General features: G+C 42.7%; 3 long non-coding RNA genes across 3 annotated transcripts in view; 2 read left to right on the top strand and 1 right to left on the bottom strand.

The window, feature by feature from the left end:
• The window catches only part of LOC144092648 (uncharacterized), an 18,977-nt gene extending 3,999 nt beyond the window's left edge, over positions 1–14,978 (bottom strand). The window contains exons 1-2 of the long non-coding RNA XR_013306115.1: positions 14,834–14,978; positions 3,213–3,329 (exon numbers count right to left, since the gene is read on the bottom strand). This is a non-coding gene — a long non-coding RNA (uncharacterized LOC144092648). The remainder of the gene's footprint in view (positions 1–3,212; positions 3,330–14,833) is intronic.
• LOC144092646 (uncharacterized) lies at positions 12,452–18,787 on the top strand. Its single transcript, XR_013306113.1, has 2 exons — positions 12,452–12,846; positions 17,312–18,787. It is a non-coding gene; the product is annotated as an uncharacterized LOC144092646 (long non-coding RNA).
• Positions 12,868–15,857, top strand: LOC144092645 (uncharacterized). The gene is made up of 2 exons (XR_013306112.1): positions 12,868–14,073; positions 15,258–15,857. It is a non-coding gene; the product is annotated as an uncharacterized LOC144092645 (long non-coding RNA).
• Positions 18,788–22,761: the final 3,974 nt, after the last annotated feature.

The raw sequence follows: 22,761 nt of genomic DNA, 5'->3' as shown, positions 1-22,761 counted from the left end.
TTTTTTTTTGTGGGTGCCAATGTTTTTTTTTCATTGCCTAAAGTAATGATGCCTTTTGTTGTGCAATCGAAGGTCGCGCTTTATTCACAGCTGCAAACGTGAAGTTGTTGACCCATCTGGACGAGAATTTTTTTCTGCGGATCTGCGGAAGCGCTCCTTCCTGCAATGAGGGTGCAGCAGTCTATTGCTGAAAGAGCTTCGGAGAGACTCCACAGACTCATGCATGGGGTGGGAGGTGCTGTCCATGATGTACATCATCCTGTTCAGCATCCTCCGCTCTCCCACTTCCTCCTTCTTCCTTATTGTTATTAGCACCTATTTTGTTCAAAGCTCCCAAGCCATTTGACAGATTGACACGAAATTTACAGAAAAGATAGGTAATTACCTTCTGTTTAACGAACACCTTTTAGTTTTTCAACAACCCACTCCATTTGGCGCCGTCAGACGGCAGCCAGTGGCAGTAGCTCTGTCCACTCTTATTTGTTTTTCGTGTTTTACAGCCTTTCTGTCTTTTTTTTATTACATTTTAATATTTCTTGATACATTCCTTTTTACTTTACTTTGTACTTTATACTTTTTGCTTAAATGTTTTTACAATTTTCTTTGTTCTGTTAGCCTGGCTTCTTTTTGCTACTTCTTTTTTGGAACCATTCAGCCATGCCTACGCTGTCACACACATGGGATTAGCTGTGAACAATACGCAGCAGAAGGAGCAACACCTCGATGCCGCTGCAAATCCGGGGCTGGACAAAAGAAGTGATGCTTCAGACCAACCATTCCATCTATTATTATGGGGAAAGTGAGATCCCCCTCTAAGATGGAAGAGCTGTCGGCGCTTTCCCGAATATGGGATAAAATAAAGTTCTAACCTAACCTAATTTATTAATTATCAATTTATTACTGTTATTAGCACCTAATTTCATCAATAGCTCCCAAGCAATTTGGCATATTGGCACCAAATTTACAGAAAAGATAGGTATTACCTTCTGTTTAATGAAAACCATTTAGTTTTTCAATAACAAATTCCATTTATTAATTATTAATTTATTACTATTATTAGCACCTAATATTTTCAAAAACTCAAGAGAGCAGCAAGCTAACATATTTCAGGTTTGGCATACTCATTGATAATACAGTGGTACCTCGTCATACGACCGTTCGTCTTACAAAATGCTCGTCTTACAAAATGCTCGTCTTACGGGGGAAATTTCGATCGAATAATTCGCCCGTGATGCGGTCAAAATTTCGTGATGCGACCAAGCCAGGTGCCAATGGCATTTTTTTTGTATATCTTTCGTGTATAACAATATTTACGAGCACCGGATGAGCTATTCAGACCAGGAAACGCACAACGCGCATGCGCGGGGAAACGAGGGCTTTCTGGGTAATGAAGTATACTCGTGCTCGCAACAGCATCTCCGGTAGCAATCGTAGCTATCATAGGCGCCGTTCGAGGGGATGCGAACACAGATGCTACAAGCTAAAAGGAGCCGCTAGCCAGCGCCCCCGAAGCTCCCAGAGCAGCGGGGCAATCGCTGATAAGACTGCTCGTTGGCTGCTCATGAGAACATCGGGGGCACTGGCTCGCAACAGCATCCCCGGTAGCAACTCTATCATAGGCGCCGTTCGAGGGGATGCGAACACAGATGCTACAAGCTAAAGGGAGCCGCTAGCCAGCGCCCCCGAAGCTCCCATGAGCAGCGGTGCGATCGCTGCTAAGACTGTTGCTCGTTGGCAAGTGGTCGTGCGTTATCCGATTGTGAGGACATTTGTGTGCATCATTTTCGGAATATTTTGAAGGGAATAGTACAACAGCAAACAGCCCATCGATAGCGAATGTGAGGGTGGAGTGTTTGTTCTGTTTACGAGTGCGTTGTGTGGAAAAAAAAACGAAGCCCCCCCGCCCCTTTTGTGCCCCTCTCCCCTCGGCGAAATCCGCCCAATTTTAGTTAGATTAAACACTTTATTTCTATTAAACCACTAGTTATGTGTTACTTTGTTAATAGATGGGGAATTAGAAGAAATAAAACATTTTTCCAATCCAATATCCTGTTTTTGGTGTTTTTTCAGAGGCCTGGAAAGAATTATTTTTTTTTCCATTCATTTCAATGGGAAACGTCCGCTCGAGTTACGAGAACCTCGTCATACGATCTCAGTCTCGGAACGGATTACGCTCGTGTGTCGAGGTACCACTGTACTTGCAAATGCTCAAAGCTCAAGTTTACACACTTGGAGAAGGTACAGAAATTAGATCACTCGTCTAGCCGTTTCTGGCCACCATAAAAAAATCCCACTCTGCACTATGCACGGTTTGGATCCGACACTTTTTTCCCTGCCGTGACGGAAAGACTCGGAGAGACTCGATGATGCTGGATGCGCTGACCCAAGATGGCTTTCCGCGTCATTTACAAACATCATTTTTAGGAGAATTTTCGCCAGCGAGTTTCCAGGTACACACACACATCCATCCGTACATCACGCTTTATAAGGATTAAAGAATAGATGAAGCGTGATTTATGGATAGGTGGATGTTTTAATAACTCCCGTCACAACAGAAAAAAAGTGTTCCGCGGAGCATCTCGAAAGTCCTTGGCGGACCAATCAGCCACGCAGTGCGTTTAGGGCACATCATGTAAAAACAAGGATTCATACATCAACTCTGCTTTCAGCTGTAACAAATAAAAGTTGAGTTTACACTCTTAGAGAAGGTGAAGAAATTCAATCACTCATCTATTAGGACCCGACAGTCGTTTCTGGCCACTATAAAAAAAATTCAACTCTACGTTGCACGGTTTGGACAAACGTAGCGAGGAAATCTTAACATACACACATTCACACCCAATAATCACGCTTTATAAGGATTATAGATCAATAAATCTTTACACGGTTTTTGAAGGAACAAACCGCTGCTTCCTTATCTGATCAAGGGTCACAGTCCCTGTTATTTCGATAAAAGTGCAGGTTTTTATCTGCGCTTATTCACATAGAAACAGCGACTTTGTTTCAAAAAAGCATAAAGCTTTTTTGGCGCGATTACACACAGTACGCGACTTTCAACGCATCCCACACAGAATGCATTTTTCCTTACAAACTCAACCACTGTATAACAAGAACAATCTTATTTCACCAGGACAAAAATCACAGATCTTTCCCCAGACTCTCCTAAAATTTTAATGTTTCTATAAATTATGCAGAATTTAAAATCTGCTTACCTTTGTGTTTTGTCCCCCAAGAGTCTGCAAGGAAAGTCATGGTTTCGTCTGGACCTTCAGAACAAATCACGTTGGCGTCACCATTTGTGGGATGTTCTTTTCTTTGTTCTGAAAGATCTGGTGAAACAAGTGTTAACAAAAATATAGCTAAGACATTATTGAAGCTTCCATGACCAGTTATTTTTATTGGCTCGAGAAAAGGCGAGATTTTTGTTATTTTGACCACAATTTTAAAGCCTTCATTGCCTCCACCCAACGTGGGTGTTAACCTAAATCTAAATCATGTTGAGGTAAAAGATTCTCAGAATATAACAGGCAGGGAATACGACACATTACCAATTACAATGACAATAATAAGGTGTCTGTTAACACAGATGCCTTACTAGCAGAGGAACTGAACCGTTTCTTTGCCCGCTTTGAGACTGACAAATCAGATTCAGTGTCAACACATCCACCCAATGTTCCCTCTAAGCTGCGCGCCAGCGCAATTGCGCACTACTCTCGTCTTCTCTGCACAGCAGCAATCATGGCGCGCAGTAAATAAAATCCAAACTTTTTTTTTACCCCTTTCCCCATGATGGCGCCGTTTAAGCAGCAGCCAGTGGCAGTAGCTCTGTTCACTCTTATGTTTTTCGTGTTTTACAGCATATTTTACATGAAAAATTAGAGGGAACATTGACATGCACCTGCTTGTGGCAGGTGTGATACTGGTGTGCCCATAGCGAGCAATGATGATGTCATGACCGGATGATTCGCCTAAAGACGTTTTGCCGACGGACGTTTGACAGACGGACAGGTCACCGAATGAACGTTCGTTCAAACAGTGTTTAATGATTAAATACAAATACTAGTATTTGTATTTAATCATTAAACGCTGTTTTTAGCTGGATTTGACCGAATTTGAGAGCATTTTGAGCCGTTTGGCGAATGGACGTATATGGACGTTTTTTTGCCTCCATCGCGACATCATCGCGAAATTTTACCGAGGAATTCACTTCCCTGGGCTCGGTTCTAATGTCCAAAGAGCTCCGGTATTTGTATTTAATCATTAAACGCTGTTTTCTAACTGGATTTGACCGAATTTTAGAGCATTTTTAGCCGTTTGGCGAATGGACGTATATAGACGTTTTTTGCCTCCATCGCGACATCATCGCGAAATTTTACCGAGGAATTCACTTCCCTGGGCTCGGTTCTAATGTCCAAAGAGCTCCAGTATTTGTATTTAATCATTAAACGCTGTTTTCGGCTGGATTTGACCGAATTTTAGAGCATTTTTAGCCGTTTGGCGAATGGACGTATATATACGTTTTTTGCCTCCATCGCGACATCATCGCGACATTTTACCGAGGAATTGACTTCCCTGGGCTCGGTTCTAATGTCCAGAGAGCTCCAGTATTTGTATTTAATCATTAAATGCTGTTTTAGGATGGATTTGACCCGATTGCTGTCATTTTACGGCTCGGTTCTGCTACATCTGCCCGCCCAAGAGTGCTTATTCCCGGGCTGCCATGCCCACCCAAGAGTGCTTATTCCCGGGCTGCCATTGATGGTAGACTAACATTGATTTTTACTATAATTTGGACAACGCCGGCAGCGGGCCGGATTAAAAATCCTAACGGGCCGTATATGTCCCGCGGGCCGAGGTTGAAAAACTTGTACACACACAGTCCGGGGGCAGGGCGAGCGTGCGAATCCCGTTTCGGCGAAACGTCCGTTCGGCCGAATGAACGTTCGGCGGAACGTCCATTCGGCCGAATGAACGTTCGGCGGAACGTCCATTCGGCCGAATGAACGTTCGGCGGAACGTCCATTCGGCAACCTGCCCGTCTGTCAAACGTCCGTCGGCGAAACGTCTTTAGGCGAATCATCCGAGTACCGATGATGTCGCTCACACTGGTACTGAGTGCGCTCAGGGAGTTTGTCTTTCTGCCCAGACCAACGAAAAATTAGAGGGAACATTGCATCCACCACCTTAAAGCAGTATAATGAAGCTTCAGGAACATGAAGTGGGACGGGTACTGCGGACTGTGAACACCAGGAAGTCTGCTGGCCCTGACGGAGTATCTGTGCTGACCAGCTGACTGGGGTTTTTACAAAGATTTTCAATTGTTCCCTGCAACAATCCATCATCCGCTCCTGCCTGAAATCTGCCACAATTATCCCTGTCCCCCAAAAAACAACCATTGACAGCCTGAATAATTACAGGCCTGTTGCACTTACGCCTCTGATCATGAAGTGCTTTGAAAAGTTGGTCGCCCGCCACATCACGGACACAATCCCTCCCTCAGTTGACCCTCACCAGTTTGCTTATAGAACTGTTGGAATAATGATTAAAACCTTTTAAATCATTATTAGTAATATTTAATTAAAATAGGAAAACATCTTTCAACATAACTGCTTACAACTTGCAAGGAAAATCGCTCCCAACGTGGCTTCGTTCGCAAGAGGATTCTGACGGGCGCCATACTCTTCGGTCCATTTAGCGGCACATAACCAAAACATTCAAAGGTAATCTGATTTAAACAATTGCATAAGCAAAAACAACTGTCGCAACTGTTTTGAACAATTGTATAAGCTTAACCGAATAACATCATGAAGGTTATAAAAACAACTGTCATAATAATTTCTTTATAAGGTAAACAGAGCAACAGTATATTTGAAGAATAATGCGAGTATTCTCGGAAGTTTGATTCGATTTATCGCCATCTGTAGGATTCCGAGACAAAGCAGTTTAAGAGTCCTTGTAGATCATCCGTCTGGCCTGGAACTTGTTGTCCTGTTCAGGCCATAGTTATGAAAACAATTGACTGGCCCTGAACAGGAAGACTGGGGGAAAGTGCACTCAGTCCAAACAGTATGGCACTATTTAAATTATAGCTTCATTACCTATCAATTCCAAATGAACATATAGTAACATCCCAGAATGAACCCAACAAGAACAAACAGGTCCACTGAGGTCGCCATCGCCGTAGCTCTACACACAGCACTGAGTCACCTGGAGCACCGGGGGAACTATGTGAGGATGCCTTTCATTGACTATAGCTCAGCCTTCAACACTATAATGCCGGACATTCTGGCTGAAAAACTCTTCCACCTAGATGAGGTCAACAAACTGTCTTTGTGGTGTTTGGTGAACAATCACAAACTAAACACCACGAAAACTAAAGAAATAATTCTGGACTTTCACAAACGCAGCACAGACTCCTCATAAATGGAGTGGAAAGTAGACAGGGTCCAGTCCTTCAAATTCCTGGGGGTTCACGTCACGGACAAGCTCTCAATTTCCTGAGGGTACTCAGGAGGAACAACTGGGACACTAAGCTTCTGATAACCTTCTAAGAGCCACTGTGGAGAGCTTCCTGGCATACTGCGTTTACAGTGTGGTACGCTGGAAGCACGGCAGCAGAAAGAAAAGCCATGCAGAGAGTGATCAACACCGCCCAGAAGATCATCAGCTGCTCTCTGCCCTCACTGGATGACATTGCCAGCCCTCGCTACCTCAGCAGAGGGCTGAACATTGTTAGGGACCCCTACCACCCTGGTCACAACCTGTTCCAGCTGCTGCCCTCTGGCAGACGCTACAGGTCTCACAAACACGGACAAATAGACTCAGGGACAGTTTTTTCCCCAGAGCCATTAGGGCTCTGAATTTGCACTAGTATGACACACAATCCCGTCTGTCAAATAACTTCGGGGTGTGCAATAAAATGTGGAATATCTTCGATTGTGCAATATTTTAGAATTACCTTGCCCGGATGTGACTTTTTAAATTACTTATTTATGTTTTTACTGGGAAACACGCACTTTGTGGAGTAGCACCACCAATTTCGTTATACGCAGCTGTTATATAATGACAATAAAAGCTTTTGATTTGATTTTGATCTTTTTTTTATTTTGATGACCTTTCTTTCAACTAAAGCAGGGGTCTCAAACTTGCGGCCCGCGGGCCAACTGCGGCCCTCGGGACGATAATTTGCGGCCCCCGTCTTAATATGAAAGATTAATGTTCGTGCGGCCCGCAAAATTGATATGAATGACACTTGTGTTCGGAGCAATGTTCCCTCTAAGCTGCGCGCGTGCGCAATTGCGCACTACTCTCGTCTTCTCTGCGCAGTAGCAATCATATGGCGCGCAGTTAAAAAAAAAAATCATTTTTTTTTTTTTTAATTTTTTTTTTTTTTTTTTTACCCCTTTCCCCATGATGGCGCCGTTTAAGTGGCAGCCAGTGGCAGTAGCTCTGTCCACTCATGTTTTACATGAAAAATTAGAGGGAACATTGACATGCACCTGCTTGTGGCAGGTGTGATACTGGTATGCCCATAGCGAGCAATGATGATGTCGTGACCGGATGATTCGCCTAAAGACGTTTCGCCGACGGACGTTTGACAGACGGACAGGTCGTACTAGTATTTGTTAGTTTAATGATTAAATACAAATACTAGTATTTGTGTTTAATCATTAAACGCTGTTTTCAGCTGGATTTGACCGAATTTGAGAGCATTTTGAGCCGTTTGGCGAATGGATGTCTATAGACGTTTTTTTGCCTCCATCGCGATATCATCCAGTATTTGTATTTCATCATTAAATGCTGTTTTAGGATGGATTTGACCCGATTGCTGTCATTTTATGGCTCGGTTCTGCTACATCTGCCTGCCCAAGAGTGCTTATTCCCGGACTGCCATGCCCGCCCAAGAGTGCTTATTCCCGGGCTGCCATTGATGGTAGACGAACATTGATTTTTACTATAATTTGGACAACACCGGCGGCGGGCCGGATTAAAAATCCTAACGAGCCGTATATGGCCCGCGGGCCGAGGTTGAAAAACTTGTACACACACGATCCGGCGGGGCGAGCGTTCGAATCCCGTTTCGGCGAAACCTCCGTTCGGCCGAATGAACATTCGGTGGAACGTCCATTCGGCGACCTTCTGTCTGTCAAACGTCCATCGGCGAAACGTCTTTAGGCGAATCATCCGAGTACCGATGATGTCGCTCACACTGGTACTCAGTGCGCTCAGGGAGCTTGTCTTTCTGCTCAGACCAACAAAAAATTAGAGGGAACTTTGGTTCGGAGCTGAATGAACTAATCACGGTGAGGTATACGGCTCTGGAGGGCGGGACATCGGCCGGGCTGTCCAGTGCCTCGCTCACTCACTCATTCATTCCTCCAATCAGCTGGGCGGAGGAGAAGCCGTGAGGCCGATCACTCCGCTCGGCGCGCACACTCCTCCGCTGCTCTCAGCATAGAACTGAATGAGGCGCTATGATCCGTGATCCAGCCTGTGTCAGTGTCTGTAGCCATCTCCGCGATTGAAACGGAGAGCGAAAGTGCACATGTGCCACAAACCCGCGCGACTGAATGTGAAAGATCAACCCGAGACTCATTCCAAGTGGAAAAACATATTACAGAGCCCCAGAGATGTCTCTTTCAAAGCCTGCCGTGAAGAGAAAGGTCGGTGATGAGCACAGACAGTTTCAAGAAAAGTGGGGAGTGCAATATTTCTTTGTTGAACACAGGGGCACCCCGACGTGTCTCATTTACACTGAAAAAGTTGCGGTGCACAAGGAATACAATTTGAAACGTAATTGTACTACGAGACATACTGAGGAGTACGAAAAATACCAAGGAGATGAGAGAGCCAACCAGGTTGCCAGTCTTAAAACACGTCTTCTGAGGCAACAGGATTTCTTCAAGAAGGCTACCAAAGACAGTAATGCAGCAGTCAAAGCTAGCTACGCCGTTTGTGAGTTGATTGATCTTGTGCTAAGTGATCCCAAATGGCTCATGGACTTGGCTTTTCTTGTTGATATCACACATGAGCTTAATGTACTGAACAAGAAGCTACAAGGCCAGGGGCAACTTGTCAGTGCTGCCTATGACAACGTGAGAGCATTCTGCACTAAACTTGTGTTATGGAAAGCCCAGCTCTCTCAGACAAACCTTTGCCATTTCCCAGCATGCAAGCTCTCGTGGATGCAGGCACACCATTCAGTGGTGAGAAGTATGTTGAGGCCATTTTGAAGCTACAGGAGGAATTTGATCACAGATTTGCAGACTTCAAGACACACAAAGCCACATTTCAAATTTTTGCGGACCCCTTCTCCTTTGATGTGCAAGATGCCCCTCCTGAGCTTCAAATGGAGCTCATTGACCTGCAGTGCAACTCTGCACTCAAAGCCAAGTTCAGGGAGGTGAGTGGAGAAGCAGACAAGCTTGGGCAATTTTTGAGAGAGTTGACCCCCAGCTTCCCTGAACTTTCCCGAAGGTTCAAGGGGACCATGTGCCTTTTTGGGAGCACATACTTGTGTGAGAAGCTCTTCTCCACCTTGAACTTTAATAAGTCCAAGTACAGGTCCAGACTTACTGATGAGCATCTTCAAGCTCTACTGAGGGTCTCCACTGCTTCCTCCCTCAAGCCAAATGTGACTATGTGAGAAGCGCTGCCAGGTCTCTAGCAGCAAGGAGTCGGCAAGAGAAGCCGTGTTCAGAATATTTCATGTTCAATGTTCCATTCAAGTTCAGAAAGTTAAAGGTTAAAGAGCTGTTAATACAGACATTTGAAACGGAATAAAAATAATTCATTTTCTCTACTTGGCCAGCCAGTGTATATCTACTGTATGCTCATTAGTATTATTTGGTTTTGTATTACTGATTGATTTATTTTTTATTCATCTTTAAGTTAATTTATTTAATTCATTATTTTTTGTTAAAAAATAAAGATTTTGATAACGTTGGAATGTTTTATCAGTGCTTTTCTTGTGGAAATCCTGATGCGGCCCAGTCTCACCCAGACTCGGCCTCTAGCGGCCCCCAGGTAAATTGAGTTCGAGACCCCTGAACTAAAGGAACAGGATGTCTAGAAGGGCCAGGAATGATCAAATTAGTAAAAGCTTCACAACTGCCAGAACAAAGCTAAATTGCTTATACAACAAACACCCAGAGTTACCTGCTGTTTTTCGCACATGTTGTGAGAACTCTGCCCAAACACATTGATCAAATTGGTGGCTATCACTTTGGTACGCAAACCTTTAAGTTAATTTTTATAGCAAATAATTCATGACAATATCTAGCATTTGGATTTTCACAAATTATAGTGGTGCAATGAATAACATTATTGTGATTTTTGTTTATTGGTGTATTAAAATAATTTGAATAGAGAAACACGCTAATTTTATTGAAGCGACCAAACACATTATTCGCCAAAATTGGAAATGTCTAATACTCCGTTTTGATATACAATACAAAAGATGAATGGATGAATGAAAGAATGTACTTTTTTATTGTGTTATCAATACAGTGGTACCTCGACATACGAGTGTCCCGACATACGAGCAATTTGAGATACGAGTAAAATTTGGGCCAAATATTTATCTTGAGATACGAGACAAATTTTGATATACGAGCAGACAGCGTACGCGAGAGGCTGCTCATAAGAACATCATGGGCACTGTCTCTCTCCCCGCAACTCCCTCGTGTAATGTCTCCCTGGTCGCAACTCCCTCGTGTAATGTCTATACGAGGCGCACTGGGCGGAGCTTTGCATTTTTTCAGTGGTTTTTTCCCCGTTAGACATTGCGAATGGCGAGGCGATCGCAAGTTATATATACTACTTCTCGTTGGCAAGTGGTCGTGCGTTATCCTATTGTGAGGAGATTTGTGTGCATCATTTTCGGAATATTTTGAAAGGAATACAAAAGCAAAATCTAAATTTAAAACAAAATTAGAATTAAGTTTAGTGTAAGATTAGATTAAATTTATTTTTGAGTGTGTCTGCATCGTAATCCAAGTTCATTTAAATTTGTTTGTTATTTTACGAGCGCATTGCCGTGCAAAAAGTCTACCCCCTCTCTGTCCCTCTCTCTCTCTCTACCCTCCGCGAAATCTGTCTAATTTTAGTTCTATTAAACACATTTTAGTATACTATTAAACCACTAGTTATTTGTTACTTTGTAAGCGTTGCATTTTTTTCCCGTTAGTCAGTGCAAATGGCATATACATTACTTCTCGTTGGCAAGTGGTCATGCGTTATCCTATTGTGAGGACATTTGTGTGCATCGTTTTGGGAATACAAACTCAAACAACCCTCGATATTGACTGAAAGTCAATGTGGAGGCGGGGCAAAAAGAGCCAACACGGGAGAAGAAAGGTATCAAAATGTCAAACAAAATTAGAATTGAGTTTAGTGTTAGGTTCGATTAAACTTATTTTTGAGTGTGTCTGCATCGTAATCCAAGTCCATTTAAAAAAAATTATGTTATGTTCCAGCGTGTTGCCGTGCAAAAAGCCCCCCCTCTACCCTCCCTCTCTCTGTCCGTCTCTCTCTCTCACCCCTTCGAAATTCGTATAATTTTAGTACTATTAAACACATTTTAGTAATATTAAACCACCAGTTATGTATTACTTTGTTAATAGATGATGAATTAGAACAAATGAAAAAAAAATCCAATCCAATATCCTGTTTTTGGTATTTTTCAGAGGGTTGGAACGAATTAATTTGTTTTTAGTTCATTTCTATGGGAAATGTTCGTTTGAGTTACGAGAAAATCGACATACGAGCTCAGTCCCGGAACGAAGTAAGCTCGTATCTCGAGGTACCACTGTAATGTCAAAAGGATGTTACTGTTTTTTCTGTGTAATAATGATTTGCTATATTACATGTTATAGGGGGCGGTCCGGTGGCGCGAGTGGTTAGCGTGTCATGTTATAGAGACATGTTATAGGAATTAGAAGGCAGCTAATGTTTGGAGATCTCCAGGTGGCAAAATCTTCAGTTTGATGAAAATGGCTGACTAAATTCAGATTAATTTAATGTGCTTTGAACTTTTCCTCCTGGGGTTAGTCCCACCAATTGACAACTGTTGATTGTGTGTGCAGGACGAAAAAAGGAGTTGGGAATGGCTGAAAGTGTCGTATTCGAGTGAGTGGAGACTGTCACACCTGACTCTTGCGGTCAAGCGTATCGCATCACCCGATAGAACAATCAGGAATTTGGCTCCCGCAACTAGCCCACGATGTCTCACAACAGTCTCCGTGGGAGAGGACGGACGCCTACACCTATCTCAGCGAAAACAATCAGATTCCTTTAAAATTGTAAAGAGCATTGGACAACAACAACGCCTGGAGAATCTTAAACAAATGATGATAATAATAACAAATAAATCTATTGAGAATTAAAGAGAATGTCAAGGAATACAACTATAGTATAATTAGGATACGGCACTTGTGTTAAAACATACAGACGCTCCCCTACTTACGAACATTCAACTTACGAACAACGGTACATACGAACATGTCTGCAAATTGCGTTTAAGTCCAAAAATGTTCGCAAGTCCAATTTTGTATTTCGCGTCTTTTTCGGAGTAGTACTTCTTTCCGCCGCTAATACCGACGCCTGGCGCTGTGAGAGCTCAGCTCACCCAGCATCTACCTTCTTCGTTGCAATGCGGAAGTGCGTGAATGTATCTCCAGGGTGCAAAGAACCTTTTTCATTTGTATCATTAAATATCTCATGCATCCAATATTGAATATGGTTGGTAAAAAGCTAAAGGCTTCTATTGAGGGAGTTGCAAGGAAGAGGCAAGCCATTTCATTTGAAACGAGTGGCAAAAATAACGAAGCTTGATGCGCGTGAGTGGTGAGCGTTGCACATTCAGTACCATTTATAAACAGAAAGATCGAGCAGCAGGACCCAAATATTGAACGTTGCACAAAGTTTGCAAATCAATTGAATGATGCCATACAGTGCTACTGCATCATTTATGATGAAAAAAAGAAGAAAACTGTGCAATCGTCATTAGGTCGCTTCTTTTGGCCAGTTTCTAATACATAAATCTATCTCTCTCTCTACAGTACTGTACATATTCTCTCCATTTTATTAAATGTTTTTTTTTTCAGTACAAACCAATGCGTGTTACTTATACAAGCCTTAAACATACAAATGCACTTATATAAACCTTCAATATACTTATATAGGCCTTAAACATAAATTATAATACAAAATATAGCACTAAATCAACTTACAAACAAATTCAACTTATGAACAATCGCTCGGAACCAATTGCGTTCGTAAGTTGAGGAGTGTCTGTAATTAACAAAGACTAGTATGTTTGACTTCACTTTTGTGTTTGCTTATGACCATGTCTGACATGTTTAAATCCTGCATTTTAAATCATTTGTTAACTCCTTACTCTCAAGGCTCCGAGGAGTGGAGGATCTTTCTTTTCACATAAGGAATGATAAGGAGTGTACCTGACCTCCTCTCTCTGGGTGACCAGTTTGCCTCAGCTGAATTATGGCTGGCTCAGGAATTTCCTCCCGAATTGTTTATTTTTTTCCCCAATGTTGATATTGGGCTTTAAAACACTGTCTCTATTCAACTTTGAATGTTCCACACTGTTAAATGCTACCATAGGCACTATTGATTACTCACTTATACAAAATTAACATTGCTTGTTGACAGTACAGTTACAAAATGGAGTAAGTCTGAGGAATATGAAGTTCAATTCATACTAATCAATGTTGTAGTACTTTCATTCCCAATAACATAGCTCCTGATGGTAAAGTCACTGTTGCTTTAAATGGCCTTAAAGATTTGGCTATAGAATTAAAAGATTAAAAGGGCGGTCAACTCCGAAGCTAGCAAGCCTGTTACAGCCGGGAATATGGTGTGTGCGGCACTTTCATTGTGCTAACTTCGCTCCACAAGCAAATAGTATATTGTTGTTTTGATTTAAAGCCATTTTCAAAACGGACTATGCCAGAAATATGACAGGACAGGCTCGACTTTCATCATTAGCTTCGATGGCGATAGGAAAGAAGGAAGAAAGAAAGGAGGATGGATATTGTGTAAAAAGGATTTTTGGTGAGTAAAATATGGCCATTCCTAAATAATATTTCAATTGTGGGCCAAGTTCTGATATCTGAAAAGCTCCAGTGTTTGTATTTAAGCTCCAGTGTTTGTATTTAATCACAAAATGCTGCTAGGAAGTGGATTTTACCCCAGTTTAATTTTTGGTGTTTCACCATTGACGTCCATCGCTGTCTTTTCCCGGGAAAAATCACCCCCCTGGCCTGGTTGTAATGTGATGCTAGGAAGTGGATTTTACCTCATTTTAGTATTTTAGTGCATTTTTTTGTCATTTCACGTATGGACGTATCGACGTTCATCGCTGTCTTTTTACCGGGGAAATGAAACTCCGGGCCCGGTTCTGATGTCTAAAAAGCTCCAGTATTTGTATTTAATCAATAAATGCTGTTTTCGGCTGGATTTTACCCCATTTTCGGGCAATGTTTGCCCGTACGCCATTGACGTTCGTCGCTGTCTTTTCCCGGGAAAATCACCCCCTGGCCTGGTTTTAATGTCTGAAAAGCTCCAGTATTTGTATTTAATCATGAAATGCTGCTAGGAAGTGGATTTTACCCCATTTTTGTGCATTAATTTATTGATTATTTTTTTATGTGTTGCAGCTGTAGCTGCAGTAGAGGTTTTATAGCCATAAAATAGTTTTTGAGGGTTGGATTGATACGTTGAAGGCGCTACCAGAAAATGCACCGCCCGCCACTGCACAAACCCAGGTGCTTCTACTACGCAATTACTTACTGTCAAGTTGTTGTATACGTACTTCCCTCAATTTTTGCACCGACTTGAAAAAGGCCCCGGTCTTCTCAACGCATGAATAACTCAAATGATTCCTCCATTTTTACAGTCGTTTAGGATGATAGGAAGTGATTAGGTTGAAAACCTTTAAGAAGCGGAAAGAAGGAAGCATGTCACATCATTCTAAATTCAAGTTACTAAGTATGTTTCGGATTGTGACTTTATTGAATTGAATACAAGCACAACAGCGCATAGCATTGTGGGTAGAACTGAGAACGTGCTACAATGATGAACCACTAGATGTCGCTAATTGATCAATATTCAGTACTATAATCTGTAACAAAGTAGATCAAAGTCAAATCACCGCAAATTTTTGTTTTTGAAATATATCTTGCACAGGTGACTGCATTTTCTCACATAATAGCTTTGGAATATTGTTGCTTTTAAAGGTGGACTTTTGTTACATGCTGGATTCTCCCCTACTTTGGACTGATGGAGCCAGGGAGTGCCGTCTGTAGGAGAATGGAGAAATTTCGGGAAGAGCCTCAACTGCGGACTATCCAGTCGAAGAGGATTTGATTTTTTCATTTTCTTTCTAGTTATTTTGTTACCATATCAAAGTACTACATACGATATGTTTTTTTTCTTTCGCGTGTGCGTCAATTGTGTTTTTTTTCCACCAAACTGAAGGTTTACATCAATGTTAGTTTTTACTTGATTAATAGTTTTGTTACATAGCTCCGCCATGTAAAACAGGGTGAATTGCCATATATTCAAAGTATACTTTCACCAGCCTATAACCCTATTGACATTATTCACAGTAATCATATATTCTTTTCCTTTATCATTCAAGTCTTGTATTTATTACACACCCCACACTTATCTTGAAACACAGTCTACCCACTACTACACTTTAGTGGTCCAAATAGGTAAACGAATATATTCAAAACTAACGCCCACTTTGGACGCAGAGGGGGGCCTTTAAATGGAGTCATAACACGAAAGTCTTTGTCATTTCTCTTGCAAATAAACAATTTATTGAGAACTGACCTGGGATTCCATTTCTATTTTCCGTGTCTTTATCAAATAAATCCTCCAGGACAAAAAAAGAGCATGTGGCGTTGTAAATACGAGGTCGAAAAGAAACAGACGCCAATAATATCCATTTCACTAGCTCTGGAAGGCTATTATCAAATTAAATTCCAGTGAGAAGTATTGTCTATTTTTTGTAGATGTTTTCTTCATATGGATTGAATTTTTTTGACATTTTATTTGGCAGACCATACAAATTGCCATCATTCAGTACGCAAAGGAAATTAGATGACGATCCAAATTTTGCTATAGTTGGAAATCTTTAAAGAAACACATCCCACAGGGGGACATTTGGTCAGATCTATTAATTGGGAAAGGACGAATATCCTTTTCCTAATTTTGGAAAATATGTTGTCAAAATCTGTCTTGCAAATTCAATGGTGATAAAAAAAGAAAAGAGTCACTTGCTAAGATTAAAGTATAGAGGAAAATGAATAGTAATTTAACGTATGCGAATTTGAGTGTTCGGAGAGTATCACACATGTTTTATCAATACCTGGAGATCAACCATACCAAAATTTAATTTATAATTTTTGTGAATGTAAACAATAGTTTTATTATGCTAAATTGAACTTAACTATTGGAGAAAGTAGGAGTCTATTTGAAATGCTTTCTGTTCAGGTTTAAGGAGTGGACTGTTACAATTAGATGCGGCGCTATGGTGTATTCCAAATGTTTTATTAATGAATAAATATTTCAAGGGAATATTTTGACCATAAATATTGAGGGATTGTTTTCTTTTTATATCATGTTTGTCACGATTTTCAAGTCAAAAGTTTATGATGACAGGTTTCCGAGGATTAAGTGAAATGTTTTATTAGATTTTTTAAAAAATTCTGATTAGTGAAGTATGCTACATTCATTTAATTTCTTACCTTTTTTTTCTTTTTCACGTATTTTCAACTTCAGCAGAACTGAATTTAGATTCAAATTTCTTTTGGAAACACTTACATATATCCAAATCGCTTTGATTTGCATGTAACTAAATTGGCCTAGCAATTAATGTCTGAAATTAACTGTGAATTGTTATTGCAATTATTTTTTTCTTTCTGATCTTGGAGTGGATAATTAGTAGAAATTTAACTAGATTTTTATTTTTAACTATTGAAAAAAAAACAGATTAAGAATGGCGTCTATCCTATTATGAAAGCAGTAAACTGCAAACCAATGTTTCCACTAACATTGCCTTTGGTAACTTTACCTGCTTTGAACTGGGTTGGCAGGGTTTGAAACTGGGGCCGGCAAATGAGACGGTGCACCCATGTTCCAAGACAAACTGCGCCACTGACTCCCCCTTTTGATCTAGGGTGGTGGTGTGGTGCAAATAAATTATGTGACTCCTGTCAAAGAGCAACAGGACTATGTGCTTTGGTTTCACTGCTCTTACCAGTATCTGTTTTTCCATCTACAGTCGAGGAGATTCAATTGGCGGCTCAGAATTTCTGTGCGGTGGCTGGCCTCTCCCGACTGCGTTGAGCCTCATCGAGGGAGGGCGATCCGACTTACATTGATGCAATTAAATCCCCAGAGGCTTAACAGATGAGTATGGGTTAGCTGGGCAAGGTGCAGCAGGTTGAGAGTCTATTTTTCTTTGAGTTACTCCAAATAGAGAAATGGATAGGATAAACAGCATCCATTACAATGTCCAAAAACTTGGAAATTATACTGGGCAGGGATTTGTAGCAATGAAGAAACAGCTGGCACCCACCAGTCTCATGGGTTTCCAGGAACGCAAAGCAGTTGATACGCTTCTGGTGGAGCAAGGGGGCGTGCGTGCAATGTTTGGAGATCAATGTTGCAACTTTATTCCTAACGACATGTCACCCAATGGGTCTCTAACCAGAGCCGATGAAGGCCTGCAGACCCTGAACCAGAATATGAAAAGGCATTCTGGAGTGGAATTGTCCACCTGTACAGACTGGTGGGATAAGACCTTCGGCAAGTATAAAGATTTGGTCTTGTCTGTGGGGATCTCAATAGCTGTTTTTGATACTACTTTTACATTGTGTGAGCCTTGTCTTATCCCCTGCCTGTGCACTTGGTTAAGTTGACTTATAAATTGCGCCTAAAAATTCCAAATTCCAAGAATTGTATCCACTCATTACACAGCCTATGATGGCCTTGATGTCCATGCCTATGATCAAGATGAAAGTGAATTGGGCGAGATTGATTTTGTTCTTCCTTTTCCAGACCTGACCTGCAAGAAAGGGGATTCAGATAGAGAGCAGACCCACATATTATTACACATTTGCTTGGAACAAAGAATACACTTTGCTTAACTATTGACCTTGCTTATTTGTATCATACTTGCTTGCAACAAAGTAAATGCTTTGCTCCCAATAACCTTAGTAAGTCTGAATAAGGAGGAGCCAGAACGGACTGGATCCCTAAATTTTTCCTTTTGCTAATAAACTTTACTCCTGGGAGTCTAAACAAAGCGGATCCATCCAGGAGGCTGACGATGGGAAGAGGTGGAGTGAGCGCCCAACTCCAGCATATAGCATGCCGAGCCACAATCCCAAGACAACGAGGAACGACTTTCCTGACCTGGGGTCCCTCCAGCGAACGCTGTACTGATCATCGGCGGGTGATCGAAGAAAAGAGACCGGGGGACCCCAGATGGCGGCCTTAGGGAGGCACAAAAATACTCTGGATGGCGATAAAGTGGAAACATCGCTCCTGCCAAATTCGTCGCGACCGACCTGCACCGGAAGTCCAAAAGAACTGAACTGTGTGATGTGTTCGAATGTTGGAACTGCACTTTTGTGTTTGTAGTTAAAAACTACAAAAGGAGGGTGTTAGGATTATCAGTTTTACATTATTATATATTTGCTTGCAATGAAAAATGCTTTGCTTTACTATTAAACGTTGCTCATTAGGATTATTAGTTTTACATTATTATATGGTTGCTTGCAATGAAAAATGCTTTGCTTTACTATTAAATGTTGCTCATTAGGATTATTAGTTTTACATTATTATATGGTTGCTTGCAATGAAGTAAATGCTTTGCTCCTGAGAACCTTAGTTAGACTAAACACCAAAACGCCTTGGACTACTTGGAGTAGACTGAACAAAGAAGATTCAAAACACCTTGAGCTGCACATGACTTTCAGACCTTCATTTGTTTTGACTATATTGACGTTTCACTTCTGTTTCCCACCCCTCCCTTGAGAGTTGAGACATCAATTGTAACTAGGGTCCTTAAAGTTAATAAACAGGAAAAGAAGCATCTGAGGTCAGAACAGAGCGGGGACTCGGCATGACTAGTTCTGTTCTCCTTGCAAGAAGAAATCCAGAAGATTGTCCATGCATTTGGGAATGCCTATTGGTGAACCTATCATATTGGTCTGTCGAGCCTGGGCGTCAATATACTGAAGGAATCCAGGCACTTAGTCGACATCTGGGAAGGACCGTGGCCCCGGCATTTAAGACCCTTTTGAGGGGCTGGGTCTCGGCTAAGAACCTCGATTCCCGAAGTTGACGACTTAAACAAAAAGAGTTGAAGACATCTCTGGTGAGTCGATATGAATGTGTCCATTCGTGAGGGGTTCCGAATGTGAGGGAATCATTCATATGAGGGTCCATACGTGAGTGGGGGTCCGAATGAAGGAGATTGCGTCCGGGGGACGGCGACGGTAAAACCCTGTAAATACTAGTCACTAACAGGTGAAGAGACAGAGTATTAGTCTATAAAACTGAAGGGCATAGGTGTCCTGTACCTAAGCCGGTCAGTACTTCAACTCTGAGTGTATGATTGTGTGGCGTGTGTGGTGATAACCTAGGGGAAAACAAACAAAGGGTGAAAGAAAAAGAAAAATAACGGGGAAATGACTGCCCTGATCGAACAGCAAGGCGGCTATTGATGACGATCTAAAACAGCGTCTGGTGTGTGAGGATTGGAAATTTGTTAAAAATCAAAGCGCTTCGAGAATTAAACACCTACATTTATGGATAGACTAAATATGAATTGGATGGCCAGCTTAATAACATTAGGGAAAGACGTGACCGGATGATTCGGCGAAAGACGTTTCGGCGACGGACGTTTGACCGACGGACAGGTCGCCGAATGGACGTTTCGCCGAACGGACGTTTCGCCGCACGGACGTTCGGCCGAATGAACGTTTGGCCGAAACGTCCGTCGGCGAAATGTCTTTCGGCGAATCATCCGAGTACCAGGGAAAGAAAGGTATACCTTCAGGAAAAAGTAAATTCAACGCCAAAGAGATAGGGAAAGAAAATAGAAAAAGGTAGTCATAGTTGGTTATAAGTGCACAAAAATTTGTATGTTACAGTCCTGTGTCTTCATGTTTTTGTATTTTCTTTTCTTCTCCATTTTATGTCTCGCAGTGTTCTCACAGTTTTGCTATCAAACTGGAGTCTGTTCCCACTAGCATTATTGTTGTTGTTTCTCTTTTATAGTGCTTCAGGAAAAGTATAAGAAAATTACTAGACAAAGGAGTGAAATGTATAACGGAAAAGCATTGTCATAATTTTTACAAATTTATCTAATTACGGAAATCTTCTTAGTTGTGACGATTGGCATTACGGCAGACGGTGAATTTTTAAAGGTGTCTGGATGTTAATTCAGTTGGTTTATCGTCTGATTGGGGAAGAGGTCAGCACGAATGTGGTAGAGATTGTCTGCTGAAGTGAAATATCTGCATCTCACCTACGTGAATTCTATGCCTGGGAAACAGTGTCTAACCAGAACAGTGCTTTTGTTACACCATCCCTTATTCACATAAATGCAAAGCCAAACCACCTCTCTTTTCTCCTGTGTTGCACGTCCTGTCTGATCTAGGTAGTGTGCGACCTGCTAGCTGCACCGTGGCGTCGGGTATTTGTGGGTGTAGTCACGTCTCTGTGATTATTAGCGTGGAGCATTAATGAATGTAGCGATTAGCAGCGAGCTCTAATTCCAAATTGACCATTTTATTTACAATGGATTTGACGTTGGATATATGCTCAGCAGCTGAGGTTTGAGTGGTTGTTTCCTGAGCTTACACAACGTGCACGCTCAACAGCCTCACTTCTGTTTTCTTTCTTGATGCTTTTTTTCGCCGACCAGACCAGATAACAAACCATGGGGCCGCCTCTCGTGTCGCTCTCCTCCGTTATGTTATGTTCTCGGTGAAAGTCACTAGAAACCATTATTTGCTGCTGTTAACCGATGTTTAATAAGTCTAAATGGTTATAGCTGAATTTAAAGTCCGGTTTTGACGAACAACTTGCGAAAAGACACACAAAACACATGAACAGAGTGCACAAGTAGAGAGAGCCTCTGACCGCTGCTCTTCTTCTTCTTCTTCTTCTTCTTCTTTTTCACCTCAGGCGCCTGAGGATTACCCTCAGCAGCGCTAGGGCTGCCACTGGAACACGGATAAGTTCATCCAGGGAGTTGCCCAAGCCGCGATGGTAGCGTTCGGTCATTAAGGCCGGACAGCGGAGCCATAAGTGTTCAGACGACTCTGTTTCCTCGTCGCACAGGCGGCAGCGATCCGAGTCGGATTTCCCCACAAGGTGGAGCCAACGGCGGAGCAGGGGGTGGTGTCCACTGCGGAAACGAATCAGGTCTGTGCGGTCTCCTTTCGATAGGGCAAGTTCTTCCTCTGTGACTTTTGTAGTGTAGGTCTGCAGAAGGCGGGGGTGGGAGAGGGGGGGGGAGCGATCTTCACGTTGGATGATGGCACGTATTGTGGCTGCGTCCGGGGGGGTATTGGTTTGGTCATCTAACGAGCCAAGTTTAGCTAGGGCATCAGCCAGGTCGTTTCCGCATATGTTGCAGTGGCCCGGGATCCACAGTAGCTGCAGTCGCTTAGGCGGAGGGAAAAGGGCGATGTCACCCTGAAGTCTCCGAATGGCGGGGTCTTGCGTATGGGGGTTTCCCATGGCTTGGACCAGCGATTTGCAGTCACTGAGGATAATTGCTGTCTGCCAGTCTGCTGTTTCCCTCAGCCAGGAGAGTGCCTCGGTCAGTGCCACTTTTTCAGAGTGGTAGGAGCTGCTGCGGCTGCCAGTGGCACCATGCCATTGGTGGATGATTGCACTCTCCTTAATGACGACAAAACCTGCACCACCGTCCGCAGTGCCTTCTTTGGTGGATCCATCTGTGAAGATCTGTAGGTCCGGTTTGCCCATGCTTCTGATGAGCTCTTCTGCCTTATCTCTTTGGGTGATGGTCGGCATGTGTTTAGAGACTGCGGTAAAGGCGGTTTGGATGGGGGGGGGGGTAATAGCCAGGGTGGGCAGGGATGGGAAGAGTATGTGCAAGGGGTATGGAGTTCGAGAGCGGTAAGACGGGGAAGGGTCGATGATCGCCAGTCTGGCTTCTTTTGCAAACGCATTTTAACGTTTTCATGGAGGAGGCGGTGTCGGGGATCAGAAGGAGGCAGCTGGTTCCAGGCATCCACCTTAAGAAGTGCTTGTAACTTGAGGCGGGATGAGAGGGGTGTGAGATGTGCCTCATGTAGGACTGCTTCGGTGGGGGTAGACCTGAGGTGGTGGGTTATGGCGCGGGCTGCTTCCAGTTGGGCGGTTTCAAGGGATTTGAGGTGAGTTTGGGCCAGCCAGGGGGCCCATGCCGGTGCTGCGTACGCCGCAAGACTTCTCTGGGTGGCAATATACACCGTTCTAAGGTCGTTTGGTTGCCAACCCCAGGATGTGCCACTGAGTTTGCGGAGGAGGTTCGTTCTTTTGGACATGGTTTGGCGGACCTTTTTCGCTTGCTCTGCAAACGTGAGTTGTCGGTCAAAAGATACGCCAAGAAAAGTGGGGGTGGGGTTATGCTTGAGGGTGGCGCCATTTATTAAGATCTTTGGTTGCCATTTGGCCTCAGCTGAGTCCAGGCTAAAAAATGACGCC

Source organism: Stigmatopora argus, chromosome 18 (genome assembly GCF_051989625.1).
Source record: "Stigmatopora argus isolate UIUO_Sarg chromosome 18, RoL_Sarg_1.0, whole genome shotgun sequence".
NCBI lineage: Eukaryota > Metazoa > Chordata > Actinopteri > Syngnathiformes > Syngnathidae > Stigmatopora > Stigmatopora argus.
This window is presented reverse-complemented; position numbering and strand designations above follow the sequence as displayed.